The following is a 22,565-nucleotide window of genomic DNA, read 5'->3' on the forward strand; positions in this document are numbered from 1 at the left end:
TACCAGGACGGATATTCCGTTTATGACACCCCGGCGCAGAAAGCTAAATAGGGACACGCTAAGGGAGGGATAGCTATTCTACTAAGGGAAGAGTATCTCTGGGCTCAAGAGATCGTTGACACCAATTCTAAGCAATTCCAGTGTATAAAAATCAGGTTGGAGATTCACTCCTCAGACCCCCAAAAAGGTTTATTACTCTTCAACGTATATGTCCCCCCCGGACCAAAGAACGATGTCCAATTTGAGGAAACCTTTGAAACCATTCAACAAATAATCGAAGCTCAATCTTACCCGCCATTCCTGATAATGGGTGATCTCAACGGAAAAATATCAAACAACGAAATCTCCAACTGGGCAAACTGGTACAAAGATGAAGCCCTAGAAATACCGGTGCCGACATTCCCGACTAGAAGCAGGGCTGATAAAAGGGGGAAAATGCTATTAGCGTCACTTCCAATACTAAATGGAATTATTTTGAATGGGAACGTGGAAGGTGACATTCCAGCATCGCATACCAGACGGGGAAATAGTACCCTCTCAATCCTAGATTATATGATCAGCAGTATGGAGTCATTTGAGTACGCCTCACATCTCCGCATCTACTTCACTGAAGAGAGTGACCACGCAATCCTACTATTACATACGCAATGGAAGATAAGCATCTGCTCACCTAGTCAAATTATGTATAAACATAGCACTGTGGAGGCAAAAACAAACCAAAGGAGGCTCTACTGGAATTCATCTATGTTAGATAAAATAACTACCCTAATCGATACAAATCATCTTCTAACTACAGAATTCTCTGCTGATGTAATAATAAACTTTGAATCCATTATCGAGAACTTAAAGCAATTTTTTCAAAACAAATTGCAGCAAGTCGTTCCAGTAACGAATAAAAACAAAAATAAAACCACAAATTCTGTAACTAAAGACTAAACAAACTTATCAGAGCGCAATATGTGGACCGCTCAATCACAAAACAGGCAGAAATTAAAAAACTGAAAAATCAACTAAAGCGAGAAAAGTGTCGCTTAAAAAGAATAACACAGGACAAAAACTGGGTCGATCTACAAATTGCGGCAAAACAGCGCAACCAACGATCATACTGGTCATTAATCGCAAAGGAAACCGGAACAAAAAAGGCCCTGCACCCCATTCCAGTTCCACCTCAAGAATGGGAAATCTACCTGACAGCTTTGTACAGAGCAAACACGAGTAATGAAGAGGCTGTAAATACCGGGAGTAACAGCGAAGGTGACAACGCTCTGATCGGAACCGCCTCCCCGTTCTCAATAGAAATGCATATTCGAAAGGCGAGATCCACAGGAGCCTCCGGCCCAGACCAAATCCCAATCAAGGTCCTGCAGGCAGATCCTAAGGGTTGGAGTAAGATGCTCTCTCCCCTTTTTAACTTCATCCTTAAAACAGGATCAGTGCCAAAATCCTGGAAGGGGAGTATCATAATACCGATCTTCAAAAAATGGTCAAGACACCAGGCTGGCAACTATCGCCAAATAGCATTACTAGATGCCACGGGGAAAATCTTCGCCGCCGAAGTGTTGGACCAACTTAAAAATTGGGCATTTTCTCAGGATCTAATCCCCTTATATCAGGCCGGCTTCAGGCCTAACCATTCGGTCATCGATAACATCGCGATACTACAAACAATCCTCGACAAATACGTTGTTGGAAAATCCCAACCGGTATACGCAGCATTCATTGATTTTTCTACCGCATTTGATCGAGTAGACAGACCATCACTCTGGAAAAAACTGTGGAAGTTAAGAATCCCTGAACAATTATTACAAATTATAATTACACTGCATTCGCATACGTGGTGTCAAGTGCAAATGGGGAGTGAAAAGGGCCTGACCAATATAATTCCAACAGCAAATGGTCTTAAGCAGGGGTGTCTCCTAGCCCCCTTGTTATTCTCACTATATCTTAGTGATTTGCCTCAGCACTTGCAACAAACGCCAAGTCTGCCTCTAAAGATCGCAGCCCATAATATTCACGCCCTCTTATATGCAGATGATATCGTAATGTTAGATCTTACGCCCTTTGGCCTGCAAAGACTTCTAGACACTCTGGACAAATATAGTCAGGAAAACTTCTTAATCCCGAACCTCACCAAGACAAAAATAGTCTCCTTCTCAGGAAGAAAAAGAAGCACCAAATTTTGTTGGAGACTCGGCGCCGGAACAATAGAAGAGACAGAGGAATACACATACCTGGGTAGGATTTTCACTAAAACATTAAAAAACAATTTACAGGTTAATAACCTGACTACGAAATCCGAGGTGCATGCCGGAGCCCTTCAAAGACTATACGTGGCTTCAGGCAACAGACATTTTTCATCCCATCTCAAAGTGTATGGTACAAAGATACCTCCAGTTTTATCATTTGCTTTGGAATATATTCCAATAAAACAGTGGTCATTCCTGGACCAAAAAGAAGGGAAGATACTGAGGAAAATGCTGAAGGTATCACATTCCACCCCGGTGCAAGCTCTTCGCCTTGAATTCTCTATCACCAGCTCCTACTCAAGAGATATCGCAAACGTCATCAGGTGGGCATATAATCTGCTGCACGCAAAGGCTGGAACTCTCCGTTCACTACTTAAAATCGAGACCTTTGACTGTGACGCTCCGAAACAAGTATTCTTCAGCAACATGTCCACCGTATTTAAACTAGCTGAGATTAATGTTAACCTGTTGCTCACGTGGACTCCGTCACAATTGAAACTCTTTTTAAAATGTTTCACCCCTAGACTCAGTCATGACCTTGATTCTTCACATTGTGCGAAATTGACTCTGTATAAAAGTTTCACGGAAACAATCGCACCTAAGCAAGTGCAACAAAACATATACTTCAATCTCTCGCACGGAGCAAGGAGATCAATTATCCTGTTAAGGCTCGGCATTTTACCAGTGCTAACCACAACATCAAGATGGCACCCAAACGGATCTTCATTATGTAACTTCTGCCACGGAGGGGTGCAGGATGTAGAACATCTTTTATTCATATGCCCTAACCCAAAAGTAGTGGCAGCTAGGTCAAAACATCTGTATCCTATATACATTAACTGCCGTATAACCACCGTAAAGGATTTGATCACAGTATGCAAATTTCCTCCTAATGAACTAGTTTGTTATAACTTTTATACATTTTTAAAACCTTTTTTAGCTTTGTATTAATATGAAATTCTAAAAGTATATGTAACTGAATTTTATCGTATAAAATTTGTGGTCCTCAGTAGAGTACCAAAACAAATAAAATAAACTGAAACTGAAACTGAAACAGACAGGTTTATCTCAGAGGCAGTGTGTAAAGCATGTGTGTACACATACAGTAATACAGTCAAAACACTACAAATGGACACCACACCAGTTTAGAAAAATATGTAATCTTTATCTAAACCAAACAAGACCAAAATAACAAAAATCCACAATACATTAATCAAAATATGACTTTTAAAAGGTAGAAACAGGTCTGCCCATAGCAAACTGTAGCTGTGACACTTTCAACACAAAGTACTTTGGATGCGTCACAATCGCAAACAAAAACAGCCGCAGGGAAGGTGATGTCAGTTCCTTATGCCCAGGGAAGGTGATGCGTTGTTTTTTTACTTTAGGGGAGGTGATGCTTCAGTTCCTTACTGAAGGGGAGGTGATGTGCCTGTTTCTTACTATAAGGGAAGGTGATGCGTCAGTTTCTTATTGAATCCCGGGGTTCGTGTAGCCTTAGGGCCCCGGTGCGATGCATGGGATCAGGAATGCATGGTTCTTGATGCGGCGACAGCAACGGCGCTGCGTTGGTTTCTTCAGCCATGGTCCCACAATGAGTTGTTTTTTGCAGCTGCACAGCAGGGCCTGCGTTGGAATCGGTTCGGTGATCTCAGGCTTTGTAGATCGGTGCACTCGATGCAGCGTGCACCGATTTCTCGAGCTGCAGGCAGGCGCTGAGTCGGTTTCTTCGGCGATGCATCGGAAACAGGTGCGAATGAGTCGCACTTCTCGTAGTACCGTTATTTTTCTAGCTCCCAACAGCAGGAACAACCTCCAGAGGCCCAACCAATCACAGGCACCTCTTGGCAGGTCAGAACTCACAGCAAGGAAGTTCAGGGGACCTAGGGGTGAATTATTTGTATCCCTGAGACTTCAAAACAGGAGGCAAGCTCTATTTCAAGCCCTTGGAGATCTTCCTCAAGCAGGAGACACAGCACACAGCAAAGTCTTCATTCTCTCCTTGGCAGAAACAGCCACTGCAGGCCATCCCTGACAGCACACAGCTAAGGGGCAGTACTTCTCCTTAGGTTTTCCCAGCTCTTCTCCGTGGCAGAGGTTCCTCTTGAATTCCAGAAGTAATCTAAAAGTCTAGGTTCTGGACCCCACTCTTTATAGCACAAATTCCTTTGTTCTCTTGTGGCATAGAAGCTCTTTGCCCAGCAAAAAACAGTTCTGTCCTCTCTGGTGCAGCTTCCCAGTAGGAGGTGGAAACAGCATTGTCCAAGGGAGATCAGGCCCATTCAGGTGTGAAAGAAATCTCCTCCTCCTACTGTGAATGCAGCCCAGGTCTATTCAGCCCAGCCCTGACTCACTCTGGAAAGGCAGGATACACCTCACCCCCACCCCCCATGAGGCTGTCTGAACAGAAAGCACATCCCCAGCCCCTGTCACTCCAAAGCCAATCAGTCAATACAAAAACCTAGCTGAGGCACACTGGATGGCTAAGCAAGAAATTATCCACTTTCAAAAAGTGGTATTTTCAAACACAGGATATAAAAATCCTCCTTTCTAAAAGATGCATCTTTATATTCTCAATTCAGGCATACCAAACTCCACTTTCCCATCCTGTTTCCATGGTCAGTTATACGTTTAAGATGTTATAAGTAAGCTCCCCATTCTATCCTATGGGACAGATAGCCTTTCAATAGTGAAAAACGAAATCGGCAGTATTTCACTATCAGAACATGTCACACACATCAGGGCATGTCCTACCTTTCACATACACCTCACCCTAGCCATAGGGGTACCTTGGGCCAACCCTGGGGGTGACTCACTTGTAAGAAAGGGGAATGTTTGGGCCTGGCAAGTTGGTGCACTTGCCAGGTGGACATGACAGTACTAGACTGCACACAGACACTTCAATAGCAAGCCTGAGACCCTTTTGATAGGCTGCTTGTGTGGGTGGCACAATCAGTGCTGCAAGCCCACTAGCAGCATTTTGTTTACAGGCCCAGGGCACATACAGTACACTGTACTAGGAACTTGACAGTAATCCAAATAAGCCAATTATGGAAACACTATTCCATGACAACAATTTAAAGAGGGAGCACTTGCACTTTGGCACTGAACAGCAGTGGCAAATTGTCCAAAGCACATAGACCAGCTAAACTGAAGTCCAAAACACAGTAAAAACACAGGAGGCAAAGGTAAAAATAAAGGGGAAACCCACGCCAAGGCTGCCAGGTCTAACAGTGCCAAAGTCTCATATATATCTAGAACAGTAGCTGGCCATGACGAGAAATGAACGCAACATGGAAATATCTTGTGGGGGACTGGCAGTTGTTAACACTTTATTGGGATCAGGTTTCATACCCCCAGCAGAAAAGATACAGCCAAAGAATTTTTGTTTTTGTTTTGTCTTATGGAACTCACATTACATAGCATTCAAAGTTAAACCTGCATCAGTGAGCAAAAAACACACTTGCATGAGTGCTTTATCGTGCTTCTTCCAGCTCTGAAAACCAATACGTTACCACTATAATATGAAAGCATTCATGACAGGCTTTATGAAATGTCAAATGACATCTTGAAAAAGTAATGCTATTTCGAGAGCTGTTAGGATCACGTCCCAACTGTATAAAATAGGAAATTTGAGCAGGCCCAGGGTATCCTCTCTGTGAAGAGAAACTCCTTCTGCTCTAGTCCAATTGAGTATGGAATGTGACCAGGCCATAAAGGACGGTGGTTCACTAGATTTTCAGCGTATTGTAATGAGGCGTTTAGCCACTATGTAGCCGAGGTCTAGAAATCGATTTGTGGCTCTGTGTTTCTTTTCTCTTGGTAATACACCCAATATGCCGACTTCGCATGAATTTGAAAGATGTCTGTCAGTGCATTCGAACAAGTGGTGTGTTCTCCCCTCCCAGTAGATCTATAGTTTGGGATACGCCCATAACATATGTAAAATGTCAGCATCATGATGACTGCATCAGTGGCAACTCATATCCTGCCTGTGAAAGTAGCGATTAATTTTTTTCAGAGTGAGATATGCCCTATGTATTATGTATTACTCAATTAGTCAAAATCTGGTGTTATGGGGGACGTATGTAGGGCTCGCCAGTATCATATTCCACTCCCCAGGTGTGCATGGACGATCCAGGTCTGTCTCCCAGCGGTTTTGCAGGGAAGTCATATCCATTGCAGTCTGCAGGCGAGTGCATCTGCAAACCACCAAGAAAGATGACTCCCCTCTCCCATGACATGTATGTACTGCAGTGTGAGGTGTCTTTGTAGCTCTTGTGTAATATCTACCCATTGGCGATGCAATGTGCCAAGGGCATGGCTAAGGAAATATCCCAGTGGCATTCCTTAAGACTGCATTATGATTTCATAGGACACGATTGTGCCATCCAGATCACCTAATGTATGAATGCCTGCCGTATGCAAAGATGTGAGTTCAGACGGCAGCATCTTCCTGTTGCCTCTAGGCATCCCTAACAATAGAATTGCTGGAGCATATGGAGGTAATATGTTTGGTGAGAAATAAACAGCGGCAAAAACAGTGGTAGGCCACCTGCAATAGCAAAGGGAGAGGCCTGGACATTATAGTGCAGGGGTGGAACAATTGACAAAGAGTGTCAAGTGTATAGGGGGGGCATCCTCTACTGTGTCCGATAAATGTAACTCCACCACCCAACGGCTACCTACTCTATTTGGGATGTTAAATAGTAATGTTCTAGGTTGGGCGCCGCTAATCCTTCATGAGCTGACAGTAAATACAGCTTCACAAGCACCACTCTACAGCGTGAGGTGTTTCATATTAGATCACAGAGCCTATGCTCAATAGGGCGGAAAAAGGAGGGTGGTAGGTACAGTGGTAGATTAGTAAAATAATATAAAAGCTGTGAAGATAGCACCATTTTGGTAAGTGCGACCCTCTCTGCCACCGAAAGAGCAAGCATTTTTCAGAATGCTATCTGCGATGTCAAAGAGATAAGTGCCCTAGATCTTGGTCATTATGATAAATCCGGACACACAGGTACCTAAATATAGTCAACTGCCAAGTGACTGGGACATCACAAACAATGAGCATCAGATCCGGCGTGTGGGGGACAAAAGGGAACAGGCATGATTTCCCCAGTTGACACGTAATCAAGACAAGTGTGCAAAAAGAGTAAGTATGTTAGGTATACTATTTGGGATGGATCCGCCCTCTTTGGGATGGATCCGACCTCTTTGATGTACAACAACAGATCATCTGCATACAACGATATTGCGTGTGTGTCCTCGCCTAATGGTATACTGCATAGTCCTGCAAAGGTGCGAATGGCAGGAACTAATGGCTCAATGGTCAATGAGAAGAGAAGGGGAGAAAGTGTACAGCCTTGTCTGGTACCCCTACACACTTTTATGGGTTTCGATACAAAGCTTCTAGTCTGAACTAGGGGTGGGCGGTATTTGCAAAATTCACTTGCGCAAATGATCACGAAAATGTTAAAAATCTCTGCAAACACGCGGAAATGTCGCTGTATTTTCTGCGTGGTCGCGGCTCGCCAACTTACCCATGCGGTTGCTTGCGGGCGCGCCCATCTTGTTTTCACTTGTCTCGCGGTGCATGATCGCGAGAAGAAAGACGTGATCGCGTGACGCATGACGTTACTGCGGGCACGAACTGTCGCGAGACAGCGCAAATGGCTACCAACAATCCAACATCTCGTGGAGAACGTGACCGGATCGGGAAAACTTGTCGGCGAACGCCGGGATTCAGGTAAGGCGATTGCGCGCACGCGAGAATGTATTATTTTACAGCGCGAGCAAGAAACAAATTATCGCTGAGCTGCGGAATGCGGAAATTTTGACATTTTCGCGCTTTCCGCGGAACGCGAAAATGCCAAATTATCGCAATTTCCGCGAACGGAACGGAATTTTGTCCCAGGCCTAGTCTGAACCCATATGGTCGATCTGCCGGATAGAAGCCTGACAAAATGGATAAAGTGAGGTCCAACGTCATATCTCTGTAAAACATTGAAGAGGAAGGATCACTCAATGGTATCAAACGCCTTTTCCAGATCAAGCAGTAAGCACTAAGATCGTGGCCAGAAAAGTCGGTGCAGATTGAAAGAGGTGATGCGAGCCGGAACAAACCCATTTTTGTCACTATGTATCAAATAGGGTACCAGTGGTCCCAATCTCTCTGCTAATATCCCAGCTAAAATCTTGTAGTCTGCATTTAGCAATGCCCACGGGTGGTAGGACCTCTATCGGGCTTCAGTGACCAGCGTGGCTTCAGAAAGGGAGTCCGGTAGATGCGAGGAGTAAAGTGCCTCATCATACACCCATTGCAGCTGTGGGGCCAGGAGGTCCACATACGTCTTATAAAACTCAGATGGGAAACCATCTGGGGCCGGCACCTTCCCAGGGGCAAGGGAGTGCATCGTGCCCTGAATCTCAGCAGTTGTAATGCGGGTGCCCAACTCTAAGCGTTGTTCTGGGGTCAGCTAAGAGGAAGGAAGATCTTCTAAAAAATTGCCTATTTCCATATCAGACGCCTCTGAAGTTGATTGGCATAACGTAGTAAAATGGAGAACCATCTCCTTATGTATTTCATGTTGTGTATAAGGCATCCCGCCGCCAGGAGACATCAGCGCAGTTATAGGTCATATCGGCTTTTCCTGTCGGATCAGTCTAGCAAGAAGGTTTCCTAAGCAGTCAGCTGTCACGTGTATCCTGGCTGAATCCGCAGTGTAGTTCAGGCATCTCAGCTGCTCGAGCAGCGTCATATGCGTTTTCTTCATATCCCCTACTTCAGAAGCACAAGAAGATACAGCAGAGTTCTCTCCACCTTTGATAATTTGCTCTCCACATACTTCAATATTCCATAACCCAGACCAAGGCAGTGTACCCGCAGTGTCACCTTTAGTGCATCCCATTCCACCAAGGCTGATGCAGCTGTACCCGTGTTATGTTCAAAATACTATGTAATGGCAGTGAGATGAGATTCGCAGAAGGGGGGTCATCCAGCATGGCAGGCTGCCGACGCCAGGTAGGAACTGGGGAGGGTCTTGTGTCCCAAGCAACTGTTATGTATTACGGATTATGTTCTAAGTGGGTGCATCCCAAGTAATCAAAATGTGTGGAGGCTAATAAATAGGGCGTGCTTAAAATTCTATATAGACGGACATGTAATGCATGTGGGGAAGACTAAAAGGGATACATCTGCATCGTGGGGTTGTGATGTCTCCATATGTCCACCAATCCCCACCTCTGCTTCCAGTCCCCCAGTATCACAGTGTTAGTGGAGGCCACCCTGAATCACAGTGGGCGGAAGGAGCGATCTAAGTCTGTGTCCAGAAAACTATTAAAGTCTCCACCTATGAACCATGATATGTCACACCACTTAGAGAGTATCTGTGATAATGATCGCAAGAAGGAGCCCTGCTCAAAAATATGGGCATAGATGTTGCCCAACAGGAGGTGACGACCATCAAGTCTTCCACTGAGAAAGACAGACCTGCTCTCGGTATCCGTCACCACCTCTTCTATCAGGAAAGGGGTACCCGGGCAGACCCAAATTAACACGTCACGAGCATATGAGGAAAGATTTGTGGCAAATACTCGTCCTTCCATCTACGTTGTAGCTTAATGCTTTTAAATGTGTTAGGTGTGATTCTTGCAATAAGGCGATTTCAGCGGTATGTCTTTTGAGGTATGAGTATACTGGGTATCGACGGTAGGGGTTACACAGGCCCCGAACATTCCAGGTGATAATACATTGAGTTGTCATGTTATGCCTGTGTGGGAGAATGTGATACCAGAGACTAAAAGTGTACATGTGACTATGTCAGAAGATGGCTAGAGTCCGCAAGGAAAACAAACAGCTGAACCTAATCAACCTAATCTTAAAACTGAGCGCCAACATGGCGGTTTAGCAATACCAAAAGAACGGTCCTTACAAAAGGAAGATCTGCCCAAACCAAGACTCAAACTTTGTCAAACAAGAATGACCCCTAAATATGTGGGTAGGAGGCCGTGTAACCCTTCAGAGCTCTCAGAGGCAACATCCCCCAACATTAGTAAGTAAATGTGATGCCTCTGGCGACACTCCAGACATGGATTAATAGACCAGCTCCCCATCATCACTTCTGCTAGGGAGGCCGTGAAGACACACAATCACTCCCCTTAGAACCAGCCCAGCCCAAACAGTATACCAATTTCAGGATGCATAAAGATAGGAAATTAGAAATGTATCAGATAGCAGATAATAGTTGAAGACAAGTTACACGTCAGATAATGCCATTAGACATCTACGGTGTAATGTGTGGTAAAATCAGCGAGTTAATGTCTGATGGGCAAGCCACTGAAGATTCCCCATCTACGGATGATCGAGCTGACGCTGTGTCTTCATCGGACTCATTAGTGAAATCAGATATCCGTTCCTCCTCCTGGAAAGACTGCTGCCGCTCTCTGATGATTTGCTCCAAGTTCGGAACAGTGATCAGTTTAGGTGAATGTCTTTTGCCCAGCCACCGACATGATCCAAGTGCATTCATGACAGAACTCCTCTCTCCTCCCCTGCCAGTCGGTCGAGGACCGTAGAATTGCCCAGAGGCCTCTAGCCAATCCCAGGTATCCTGCGGCATGTCAAAGAACCATGCCTTGCCACCAGCCACCACATTCAGCCTTGCAGAAAAAAGCAAGGAGTATTGGATATCCAGCTGTTGGAGTTGCTGCTTCACTGCTTAAGAGGAGCCGCGCTGGTGTTTTACCCCTAGGGTATAATCCGGGAAAAAAATCACACACGTATTCTCCAGCCCTGACCTCTTGTAGCTTCTGTGTTTCACATAGCATTGAGTCTCTGTCATGGAAGTGCAAGACCTTAAAGATGAACGGTTAGGAGCCTTGCACAGGTTTCAACAGTGAAGTATGATGACAGGGAGGGTACCAATAACAGCTCTCTGAGCCATGCTCAATGAATGCCACTACATCTTGGCACTCTGCCCGTTCTGGAAGGCCAATTAGGTGAACATTGTTGCGCCTCGAGCATCCTTCTGCATCCTCGACCCTGTTCTCCAGGTGACAAATTCTGGCCTCACAGTCCCACAACTCATTTTCCACCATCTCAGTAACAGGTTGCACCACCGATAGAGTTGCTCTGTGACTACTACTCGGTCAGACAACTTTCTGTGGTCAGCGTGCAGTAGTGTGCGGTCCGAAGCCACACTATTGGTTTTAGATTCCAATGAGACACAAGAACGTTCTATAACATCCAGCACAGCATCAAATCTGTGCCCAGGAAGGGGGTGCTGGTCTTGGGAGTCTAGTTTTTCTGATTACATTATGAAAGAAGAGCGTGAGGAAGTTTTAGAGACAATGCCGCGGGGGGCGACCCACTCTTCTGTCACCTGTGATGCACTAGCCTCCATGGGTGTATACCCTTTTTTTCACAGCAATAGGGTGGACAATGGAGCTTGTAGTCGGCTGTATTATGGACAAGTGCCACTACGAACCAGACATTTGTGTTTCAGCACAGTTCATAAGTCTCTGGGCTACACAGGTGACAAGGATTCACTTAGGTGCAATGTCCAGGGTGGAAGTACTATCAAGTGTGTATGGGAATGCAGCACTGTGAATGCAGTCTAATTCAGTGGTGTCCAGCACCCTACTACAACATCACTCAGAGCAGCTGGTGGAGCAAAGTCACTTCATGCCCATTGATGGGGGGCACTTGCTATGTAACAGATGCTTTGGGCGAGCAAGTGTTAATCCACTGAAGGAGATTCTTCCAAAGTCTACTTCCCTGGGGGCTCCCAATAAGAGAGCGAGATCTAGGCCCTCACCAGCTGATTGCTCCCAGAGGGACCCATCATAAAAGCTGTAAGTGCCACTACATCTACTTTTACTGCCTCAGTGTCATAATCTGTAGCTCCACCAGTCCGGCAGTCTGTGGTGGGAAGCGCTCCATTTATTGCAGCAGAGTCCGCTCAATCCTCAGCAGCCAGTTCTGCAGGCCTGTAACCGTCGTGGGGGGGTGCCCTCCAGTCTGCGGCCCACCATGAGGTGCAAGTAGGCTCCAGCATTGCCGCGTGGCCTCCCCACCTCCAAGCTAGTACAAAGCGATGGACAAGCTGTGGACTAGCACCAGATTCCAGTCCCCACGATCTAGGAAGTCGCTTAGCAGGCTGTCTCTGAGATAAGGGAGCCCCACCTATCCCATCAGGAGTGTGGAGCCTGTGGAGCAGGCAGAAGAGGAGCTGATGCCCAGCCCCGGGTCTCAGCACTCCTCAATTAGGCTCCATACGCGGCTCCCTCTGTCACACCCCAGCCTCCATAACTCCAAGGGCTTCTAGGCCGTCTCCAACAGTAGGGGGTCAGACATTCCCACAGCAGCCAAGGCTCCCACTCCTCAACTCTTCGCCGAAGTTCCCGGCGTCAGCACAGGTCGCCGCTCGACACCGCTCACTCCTGCTCGTGGCTCCCATCCGCTCAGCACCTTCAGTCACAGGCCGCCAGCTAACGCCAAAGGCAATCTTGGCACTGCAGCCTAATTCTCTTTGCAGGAGTAGTCCGGAGGGTTTGGGTGATTAGTTGGTGTGCCTTGCACGTCTGGATGGTGCTCAGCAATTTCTCGGTTAACAGGAATGGGTTGCAGAGCGGAGCTAGAACGTGTCTGCCATCTTGCCCATGCAGGCCACGCCCCCCTTCGTGATGAGCATTCATGTTATAGTTGTGGGAGGGCAGGCTGGGTAAACAGACGTGAAAGCTGTATGTGCTTCCTAATGCAGTTTATTGTAAACCGATTAAATAAAAAGGTCACATCAGGTTGTCAAGGTATCCTCTTATGATCCTTTTTCTTAGGCTTTCTCTTTTTAATCTCGTGTTCTCATCAGCGGCACCTCCCGGAAGATCCGAAATGAAGATAGAAAAGAAGCTGTAAGTTTTTTTGTTTCCCTAATCACAGGGATGATGTCTACCCTTCACCACACCCTTTCTGTGCGATGGTGTAGTATAACAGATGGAGGAAGAAAAGGAATTCCAAAAGTCTCGACCAGACTTTCCTGCCCGGCTTAGTGTTCCATAGGTTTCCTCACCTCACGGAAAATAGAAAAACCCATGCTTTGTTTCTGTGTTCACTACCCACCAGTTCTGTCCCCTTTAAAACATAGCAATAGTGCTCTCGGTAACATCAAAGTGGCTTCTTACGTAGCTGGGAGAGAGATAGTGGAATTATATGGATGAACACCACATTCGTGCTCCCCTGCCACAAACGTGCTTTCACTCCCATTTCTCCCCTACATTCTACCCACCCATCCCGTCTGTACTTACCCGCTCCACTGCAATTCTCTAGATTTGCGGTCGCACTTCCACATCCTCTGAAGGGCTCCACCACTTCTCACTCCACTTCTCTGGCTCATCTTTGGTCTCGCTGTCCTCACGGGATTCCCTGGGTCAGGGTCGCTCTCTTCTGCTACCTGGGATTGCCCAGAGGCCTCTAGCCAATCCCAGGTACCCTGCGGCATGTCAAAGAACCATGCCTTGCCACCAGCCACCACATTCAGCCTTGCAGAAAAAAGCAAGGAGTATTGGATATCCAGCTGTTGGAGTTGCTGCTTCACTGCTTAAGAGGAGCCGCGCTGGTGTTTTACCCCTAGGGTATAATCCGGGAAAAAAATCACACACGTATTCTCCAGCCCTGACCTCTTGTAGCTTCTGTGTTTCACATAGCATTGAGTCTCTGTCATGGAAGTGCAAGACCTTAAAGATGAACGGTTAGGAGCCTTGCACAGGTTTCCTAAGGGAATGTGGTGACCCCTTTCAACAGTGAAGTATGATGACAGGGAGGGTACCAATAACAGCTCTCTGAGCCATGCTCAATGAATGCCACTACATCTTGGCACTCTGCCCGTTCTGGAAGGCCAATTAGGTCAACATTGTTGCGCCTCGAGCATCCTTCTGCATCCTCGACCCTGTTCTCCAGGTGACAAATTCTGGCCTCACAGTCCCACAACTCATTTTCCACCATCTCAGTAACAGGTTGCACCACCAATAGAGTTGCTCTGTGACTACTACTCGGTCAGACAACTTTCTGTGGTCAGCGTGCAGTAGTGTGCGGTCCGAAGCCACACTATTGGTTTTAGATTCCAATGAGACACAAGAACGTTCTATAACATCCAGCACAGCATCAAATCTGTGCCCAGGAAGGGGGTGCTGGTCTTGGGAGTCTAGTTTTTCTGATTACATTATGAAAGAAGAGCGTGAGGAAGTTTTAGAGACAATGCCGCGGGGGGCGACCCACTCTTCTGTCACCTGTGATGCACTAGCCTCCATGGGTGTATACCCTTTTTTTCACAGCAATAGGGTGGACAATGGAGCTTGTAGTCGGCTGTATTATGGACAAGTGCCACTACGAACCAGACATTTGTGTTTCAGCACAGTTCATAAGTCTCTGGGCTACACAGGTGACAAGGATTCACTTAGGTGCAATGTCCAGGGTGGAAGTACTATCATGTCTGTATGGGAATGCAGCACTGTGAATGCAGTCTAATTCAGTGGTGTCCAGCACCCTACTACAACATCACTCAGAGCAGCTGGTGGAGCAAAGTCACTTCATGCCCATTGATGGGGGGCACTTGCTATGTAACAGATGCTTTGGGCGAGCAAGTGTTAATCCACTGAAGGAGATTCTTCCAAAGTCTACTTCCCTGGGGGCTCCCAATAAGAGAGCGAGATCTAGGCCCTCACCAGCTGATTGCTCCCAGAGGGACCCATCATAAAAGCTGTAAGTGCCACTACATCTACTTTTACTGCCTCAGTGTCATAATCTGTAGCTCCACCAGTCCGGCAGTCTGTGGTGGGAAGCGCTCCATTTATTGCAGCAGAGTCCGCTCAATCCTCAGCAGCCAGTTCTGCAGGCCTGTAACCGTCGTGGGGGGGTGCCCTCCAGTCTGCGGCCCACCATGAGGTGCAAGTAGGCTCCAGCATTGCCGCGTGGCCTCCCCACCTCCAAGCTAGTACAAAGCAATGGACAAGCTGTGGACTAGCACCAGATTCCAGTCCCCACGATCTAGGAAGTCGCTTAGCAGGCTGTCTCTGAGATAAGGGAGCCCCACCTATCCCGTCAGGAGTGTGGAGCCTGTGGAGCAGGCAGAAGAGGAGCTGATGCCCAGCCCCGGGTCTCAGCACTCCTCAATTAGGCTCCATACGCGGCTCCCTCTGTCACACCCCAGCCTCCATAACTCCAAGGGCTTCTAGGCCGTCTCCAACAGTAGGGGGTCAGACATTCCCACAGCAGCCAAGGCTCCCACTCCTCAACTCTTCGCCGAAGATCCCGGCGTCAGCACAGGTCGCCGCTCGACACCGCTCACTCCTGCTCGTGGCTCCCATCCGCTCAGCACCTTCAGTCACAGGCCGCCAGCTAACGCCAAAGGCAATCTTGGCACTGCAGCCTAATTCTCTTTGCAGGAGTAGTCCGGAGGGTTTGGGTGATTAGTTGGTGTGCCTTGCACGTCTGGATGGTGCTCAGCAATTTCTCGGTTAACAGGAATGGGTTGCAGAGCGGAGCTAGAACGTGTCTGCCATCTTGCCCATGCAGGCCACGCCCCCCTTCGTGATGAGCATTCATGTTATAGTTGTGGGAGGGCAGGCTGGGTAAACAGACGTGAAAGCTGTATGTGCTTCCTAATGCAGTTTATTGTAAACCGATTAAATAAAAAGGTCACATCAGGTTGTCAAGGTATCCTCTTATGATCCTTTTTCTTAGGCTTTCTCTTTTTAATCTCGTGTTCTCATCAGCGGCACCTCCCGGAAGATCCGAAATGAAGATAGAAAAGAAGCTGTAAGTTTTTTTGTTTCCCTAATCACAGGGATGATGTCTACCCTTCACCACACCCTTTCTGTGCGATGGTGTAGTATAACAGATGGAGGAAGGAAAGGAATTCCAAAAGTCTCGACCAGACTTTCCTGCCCGGCTTAGTGTTCCATAGGTTTCCTCACCTCACGGAAAATAGAAAAACCCATGCTTTGTTTCTGTGTTCACTACCCACCAGTTCTGTCCCCTTTAAACCATAGCAATAGTGCTCTCGGTAACATCAAAGTGGCTTCTTACGTAGCTGGAAGAGAGATAGTGGAATTATATGGATGAACACCACATTCGTGCTCCCCTGCCACAAACGTGCTTTCACTCCCATTTCTCCCCTACATTCTACCCACCCATCCCGTCTGTACTTACCCGCTCCACTGCAACTCTCTAGATTTGCGGTCGCACTTCCACATCCTCTGGAGGGCTCCACCACTTCTCACTCCACTTCTCTGGCTCATCTTTGGTCTCGCTGTCCTCACGGGATTCCCTGGGTCAGGGTCGCTCTCTTCTGCTCGTGGAAGTGCTGCCACGTCCTTCGCCCTTCTTTTCTTTCTCTTTTGGCCTCCTTCAGTGGTCTGCTCCTCCTTCCTGGTTTCTGTTCACCCAATCCCGGTCGTCCTGTGGTAACAAGGGATAAGGGGGTGTTACGTACAGAGGAGAAATGTGTGATTTTTCTTCTTTCCAGGAGGAATCTGGGTTCCAGTCCTTAGACGGCGGACTCGACTTCTGAAATATGGGTAACTATCGGGTAATTGGGTTGATCTCCTTACAACAGTTTATTGATATCAGTTCCATATTACCATTATTCTGAGATCGACATTGACACTACACAACCATCTTCTTCAGTTTCACTTGACATTATCCTAAAGAAATTTTGAATGATGATTTAGATGACGATTAACGTAGTTTGGGTTCGACTTGCCTCAAATGGTGTGGTCTCTTGGTATTGTGGGTTTGCGTCAAACTTCGTTTCTGGAATGTTCGGGTGGCCATTTTGTCTTTGAGCTGTGACAAAATTGCTTTCCCTTGCATATCATTACAAAATGGTTCTCCTTCCCACAGCCCTTGCAGTCAGCCTAATAGTGGGGCATATACCTTTGTGTGGAAATGAAAATCTACACCGGAAGCACAATTTATTTTTCCATGGAGAAATAACTCTGTGTACTTCTGTCTTGTACTTTTGCTTACTTTTCAGGGTCATGACTGACTCACTCTGGACAACTATGGCCTCCATGTCAGCAGTTTGTCGATCAGCATCCTCTTCAGCTTTGGCAGCCATGAGAACTCGCTTCAGACTAAGAGTTTCTCCCAGCATTCACTTCTGAAAAAATCTGAAAGGCATCCATCAATAACTCTGAGACGTATAGCTTACTCATCAATAAATTAATTAAACTTACAGTGTTTGATGAGCGTACCCAGTGTCCCAACAAATTCATTGATTATTTCACCAACTTTCTGTTGTTCTTGACTGAAAATGTATCTTTCATAATCTACATTTGGCCTTTGATTGAATTTGAGATTCTAGGCTTTGATTTGACAATATGTTTTTTTGTTAGTTCGCAGAAATTTCTTTATGATCAGTAAGATTCTTAAGGTTTTTGATAATCTTCTTGTTATCTGCTTCTTCTATCACAACAATAAAATCATCAAGTGTCTCTTTCCAAGCAGTCCATGTCACCAGCATTTTGCATTTTAACAGCAACAAAAGGTGTTGGTGGTTTCAGGAAAGTGGCAGCATTGTAACCATTTTTGAGTTTGGCTGACACTTGAGTGGAGTTCTCACCAACACTGTCTGATGTCCACTAGGACCCACTTCATCCATGCCATCTTTAAGGCCCTGTGCCGTGCTGGTCTCTGGGTCATCTTGGACAGCCTGTGGAACCTTGACGTCCTTTTGGTCTCCAGGGGAGCCATTCACTTGTCTGGAGACTTGTGGAGTTGTTGTGAGCTGCCACTCGACAGCTATGGTGGTGTGCCGCTTCGAGTATCGACGGCTCCATAAGATCAACCCCAGACACTTCCTCTGGGGCCACTCCAGTCAGCCCTGTTGTATGATGACTCTCTTTACCCGGTCTGGTAAACAGATGATCATTGCTTGTATTTGAATTGCTTTGCTGTTAGGTGCCTCTTTGTACTGTCTGATACCTAGTTGTTCTCTGCCTCGCAGCGCTTCTGATCGCAGCATTATCTTGCAATTTGCTGTTATGTGCCGCTCTTTTGTAACCTTGTTATGTCTGCCTTTAAAGATATCACTCCATATGATGCATAGCTTTAGGTTGCATAGTATCACAGTACTTCTTTTCACAACCTTCCCATCAGGTTCTTGGCCAATGATGTGTAGATTTCTCGGTAAAGCTTTTGTTATCTTCAAATGCTTCACAATGGCTAGAGTTGCGATTCGTCTCCACATATGGCAAACGGTGATTCTGCACTTTGACTGAGGCACACATGGCACGCATAAGCCATTTGCTGGACCATAACAAACTCTCTGGAAGAGCATTGTCATTCTTCGGGTAACTTATCCCCTATCTCTTTGCCAGTTGTAGCATCCTCCCCAGCCTCGGTACCCTCCAATAACTACAGCACACACACATGGAGCTTATTATCACATGCCTTTATTCGCCTGCGTGTAATTGTAAACCCAACATTCTAAACCTGCATTCACTTCACTACGCTCTAACACTTACGTGACAGTTCTATGGAGTTAAAAGGGTTCCATCATTGCTAACTCACACAACACTCAAGGTGTAGAACATGGTCCAGTAAAGGGTAAATGCAGTGAGTAGATGTGATAGCTCACATCAGGTGCATGGGTAGCCATGAGCTCGAGAAACATATTATATGGTAATCACGGACACGTACACATATTAAAAGGGGTTAGATGGCCAAGAAATCTCATCATTAAGCCGGTGTATGTGACTGTGCAATCTAAAAATCCACCAATTTTCTTTCATAAATATGTATTGTGAGAAGATTTGAACAGACACCCATCATGTCAGTTTGTTTAACACTGTGCAGCGTAGCTTGTCTGCTGTGTGTCCTTGGTTGATAAAGTGGTTAGTCAGTTTTGTATTTTTGTGGTGCTCCAGTACTCAGTGATACGGTTTCATACTTTGCGTGTGGTCATGCCAATGCATCGCAAGCCACAAGGGCAAGTAATGAGGTAGATAAGCTCATTGCTCTTGCAGTTAGTATGCTCTCTCTGTTCCCGGGAAATGTAGGTTCCAATGTTAATGTGGGTAGTGTGTTCAGTGAGAGCACAAACCCTACAGGGGCCACAGGTGACATGCCCCTGCACCGCTGGTGGACCCCAAAGTGTGTCTTGTTAGATAATTGTCGGGATACAGTGTCTGGTATTAACTAGCTTATCCCTCATGTTTTGACTGCATTTGAATGCAAAAAGGGGGGATGGGATGGTCTAGTTGCCCTTATTCAATATGTGCCAATTGCTGCATACTGATTTTTTGATGGAGTTAGAGAGACAGAAAAGGGTATTTACACAGACTAGTTTTTCTAATGGTGGTTTGGGAGGCCTTGTTTCCAAAAAGGCATCTTGATTATTATTTTTAGCTCTTTTGGCAGCTGAATTTACTAGTGATGAAGCGTACTGACTGTCTAGTAGTTGAGCTCTGGCATCTACTCACTACTTTAACCCTTTGTTGGTCCATGTTCCACACCATTTCAACTACTCTGCTAACAAAGAGCCAGATGTACATCGCTTTGGGTTTGCAATTGCCGAATAGTGGTTTTTGTGATTCGCTATTTGGAAATCGCAAACAACTATGTACAAATGTGGGTTTCACACATTAGGGGCTCATGACGATGTTGGGCAGATAGCCTCTGCTCGACAGTTGGAAGCTTTCCACCCGCGTCGGAGCCCTTCCTCCTGACTCAGTCGGTTACAGTCCGACCACCTGATTACGATGTTCACGGTCTGAAGTAAACCGTCCGGTCATTCTTACCTGGTTCCGACCGACTTGCAGCGTATTCCTGTTCTTCGGAACATCACCGTAACCCCCAATGGACGGCGTTCCTGCCGTCGGGACCACGATGCCGGTTTCCAACAGCCTTTCCGCAGCAGCCCTTCCGACAGGTAAAGGCTGTTGGAAAGTGACTTTGAGGGCCCCTGGCAGGGCCCCCTAGCCCCCACGGCCTACTGTTGGTGGGCACGGGGATACTCATGGAACCCACAAGTAAAAACTTGCTTTGTGTGGCAGGCACCATGGGGTTCCTGCGATAGGATGCAGGGTTTTACATACGCAGACCATTTCGCCATAGGAGCCAGTGTGACGGCCGGTTCTCTGGCATAACACGAGCTCCCATAGGCAATTATGGAAGTCCGACTTAGCAGTGTTCAGTCGAATCATAACCCGGCGGTCGGAACCACTGACCACAAGTCAGTCGGTCCTGAGTTCGAGATGGTGTCGGTTGGAGGCTTTCCGACTTACATCGTAATGAGCCCCTTTAGTGATTCCCAGTGGATCACAAATAGACCTACCTCATTAATATTCATGAGGTAGGTTTTGGCTTGGTGTCCCTTGCGAATTGCAAGTATCACAGGGATTGTGGCCTGCTGGGGTCAGCAGACCACCATGTCTTCGATTGCTTTTAAATAAAGCAATTTTGTTTTTAATGCAGTCCATTTTCCTTAAAGGAAAACGGGATGCTTTTCAAAATAAAAATTGAAAAGCAGGACCATTGCCTGCTCCTAAAAGAAGATTTCACCAACATTCACAAAGGGGAAGTGGTCTCTTGGAAATCCCTTCTCATTTGCGAATGGGTTACCACCAACTCTGAGTTGGTTGTAAAATGCAACTTTTTCATAACTGCATTTTGGTCGCAAACCATTTACACATACCACTGCGAGTCGCTATTCTGAGGGACGCCCTACACATGCCCCATGCATTGTTCTATTAAGTTCTTTGAGCTCGTAACCACTCAGCATCTTTTGTTTTGGCCTCACCTCCTGAGCCATCCTTTATCACTATTTGTTTTTGCGCCCACCAGCGCATGCTATTAAATCTGTTACGGGGTAGCCTCTGGTTTTCACATTAAGTAACCAGTGCAGAACAGAACAACGAGTATTCTAGCACATGTTTGTTTTTCTATTCTGTTTAGCAGTAAAGTTTTATAAAAGCCTAATTGTATTACACATGAACCTAGAGCTGCTACTAGCTTTTGTAACAAGATAGTCACACATTAAGCTAAAGGGGTGCTGGACCTCTGATTGCCCATAGCTTTTTTGACTAACCAGTGAGCTCTTCAAACGAAGCAGGCCATGGACCTCTGATGGTCCTTTTAATTGTGCTTTGCCAGACTCGTTCTTTATGCCGTTTTTGCACATGCTTATACACTGTAATTTTGACTTCATTTAACTGCACGACATCGGACAGACACACAACTTTCTTCATTATAGGTCATTTCACTTTTGGTTTTTACTACCGACAGCCTCACACTGAGATGGACATTCCACGGTGCTTGTTTGGAAATAAATATTTCCTCTATCCTGAACATTCCTTTTGAACATTCGTATGAGTCCCAGGCTCCTTTAGAAGACCCTATCTTTCTTGTCCAATAATGCTTTTTACCAACAGCACTGAGTGTACCAGTACCTAAGAGCCAAAAAATGTGTTATATGACTCTCGCCTATATTTCTACCATAGGACCGAGCGCACCCTGAGCCCAAGCCAAGGTTCCTTGAGTTGAGGCACATCACCTGACGATTGCAGGTAACTTGAGAATAATGTATGAATGCCATGTTTGATTGATTTTGCACACACTTCATTGTGGTGTTTTATATTCACCACATTCTGGGTGAATTCTGTTTCTACGCCACGTTTCCTAAATTGTGGGGTTCAATATTTACAATTTTTTGGGTCTCTGCTTGCATATTTGATAGGTGTTACTGGTCTTATAATTATAACCTAGCTGTCTTCGTAACCCTGTACAGGTTGAATCACTGTGGACCCATCCTTGAGTTTCACTATGGACTACTGATTGGTTTTGTATTTTTTCATTCATGAGCACACTTTTTTAAGCAGGAGCTCTACTTAGAGTTACTGGCAAATGCCAACACAGCTCCTGTGAGGGTGTACCTGGCAGAAACATGTTGACCTAAAGTTATAGACACATCAAAGCAGGGTGAATTGGCCACTGCAGTCTTCCTTTTTAGGTCTCGCCTACGCAGCGCGTATGCGCTGCAAAGGGAAAGACCTTTTGCCATTGCTTCACTTTTGTAGGCAAAAACGTGCACGAGTTGCATTGCTTCCAATGGCAATGCGTGCACATTTGGAGATTCCCTTGCGGGAGCGAGCAGCGGCACCACATGTTAGCAATTATCGCGCCTTGCTGCTCGCTCCCGCAAGCCCCCTCCTCTTTCCCCTCCCCCTGCTGCCGCTCAAGGTGCGCGCTTGTTTTATTTTGCTTTCCGAGCGAGTGGTCGCGCTGAGGGGAGAGCAGCGGTCTGTCTGTGTTTTGAGGTC

At 46.3% G+C, this 22,565-nt stretch overlaps 1 long non-coding RNA gene across 1 annotated transcript in view; it reads left to right on the top strand.

Annotated features, from left to right (window-relative positions):
• Positions 1–21,812, top strand: part of LOC146858119 (uncharacterized) — a 129,674-nt gene extending 107,862 nt beyond the window's left edge. The window contains exon 3 of the long non-coding RNA XR_014979655.1: positions 21,747–21,812. This is a non-coding gene — a long non-coding RNA (uncharacterized LOC146858119). The remainder of the gene's footprint in view (positions 1–21,746) is intronic.
• Positions 21,813–22,565: the final 753 nt, after the last annotated feature.

This window comes from Triturus cristatus, chromosome 3_2 (assembly GCF_964204655.1).
Source record: "Triturus cristatus chromosome 3_2, aTriCri1.1, whole genome shotgun sequence".
In the NCBI taxonomy this organism is placed as follows: domain Eukaryota; kingdom Metazoa; phylum Chordata; class Amphibia; order Caudata; family Salamandridae; genus Triturus; species Triturus cristatus.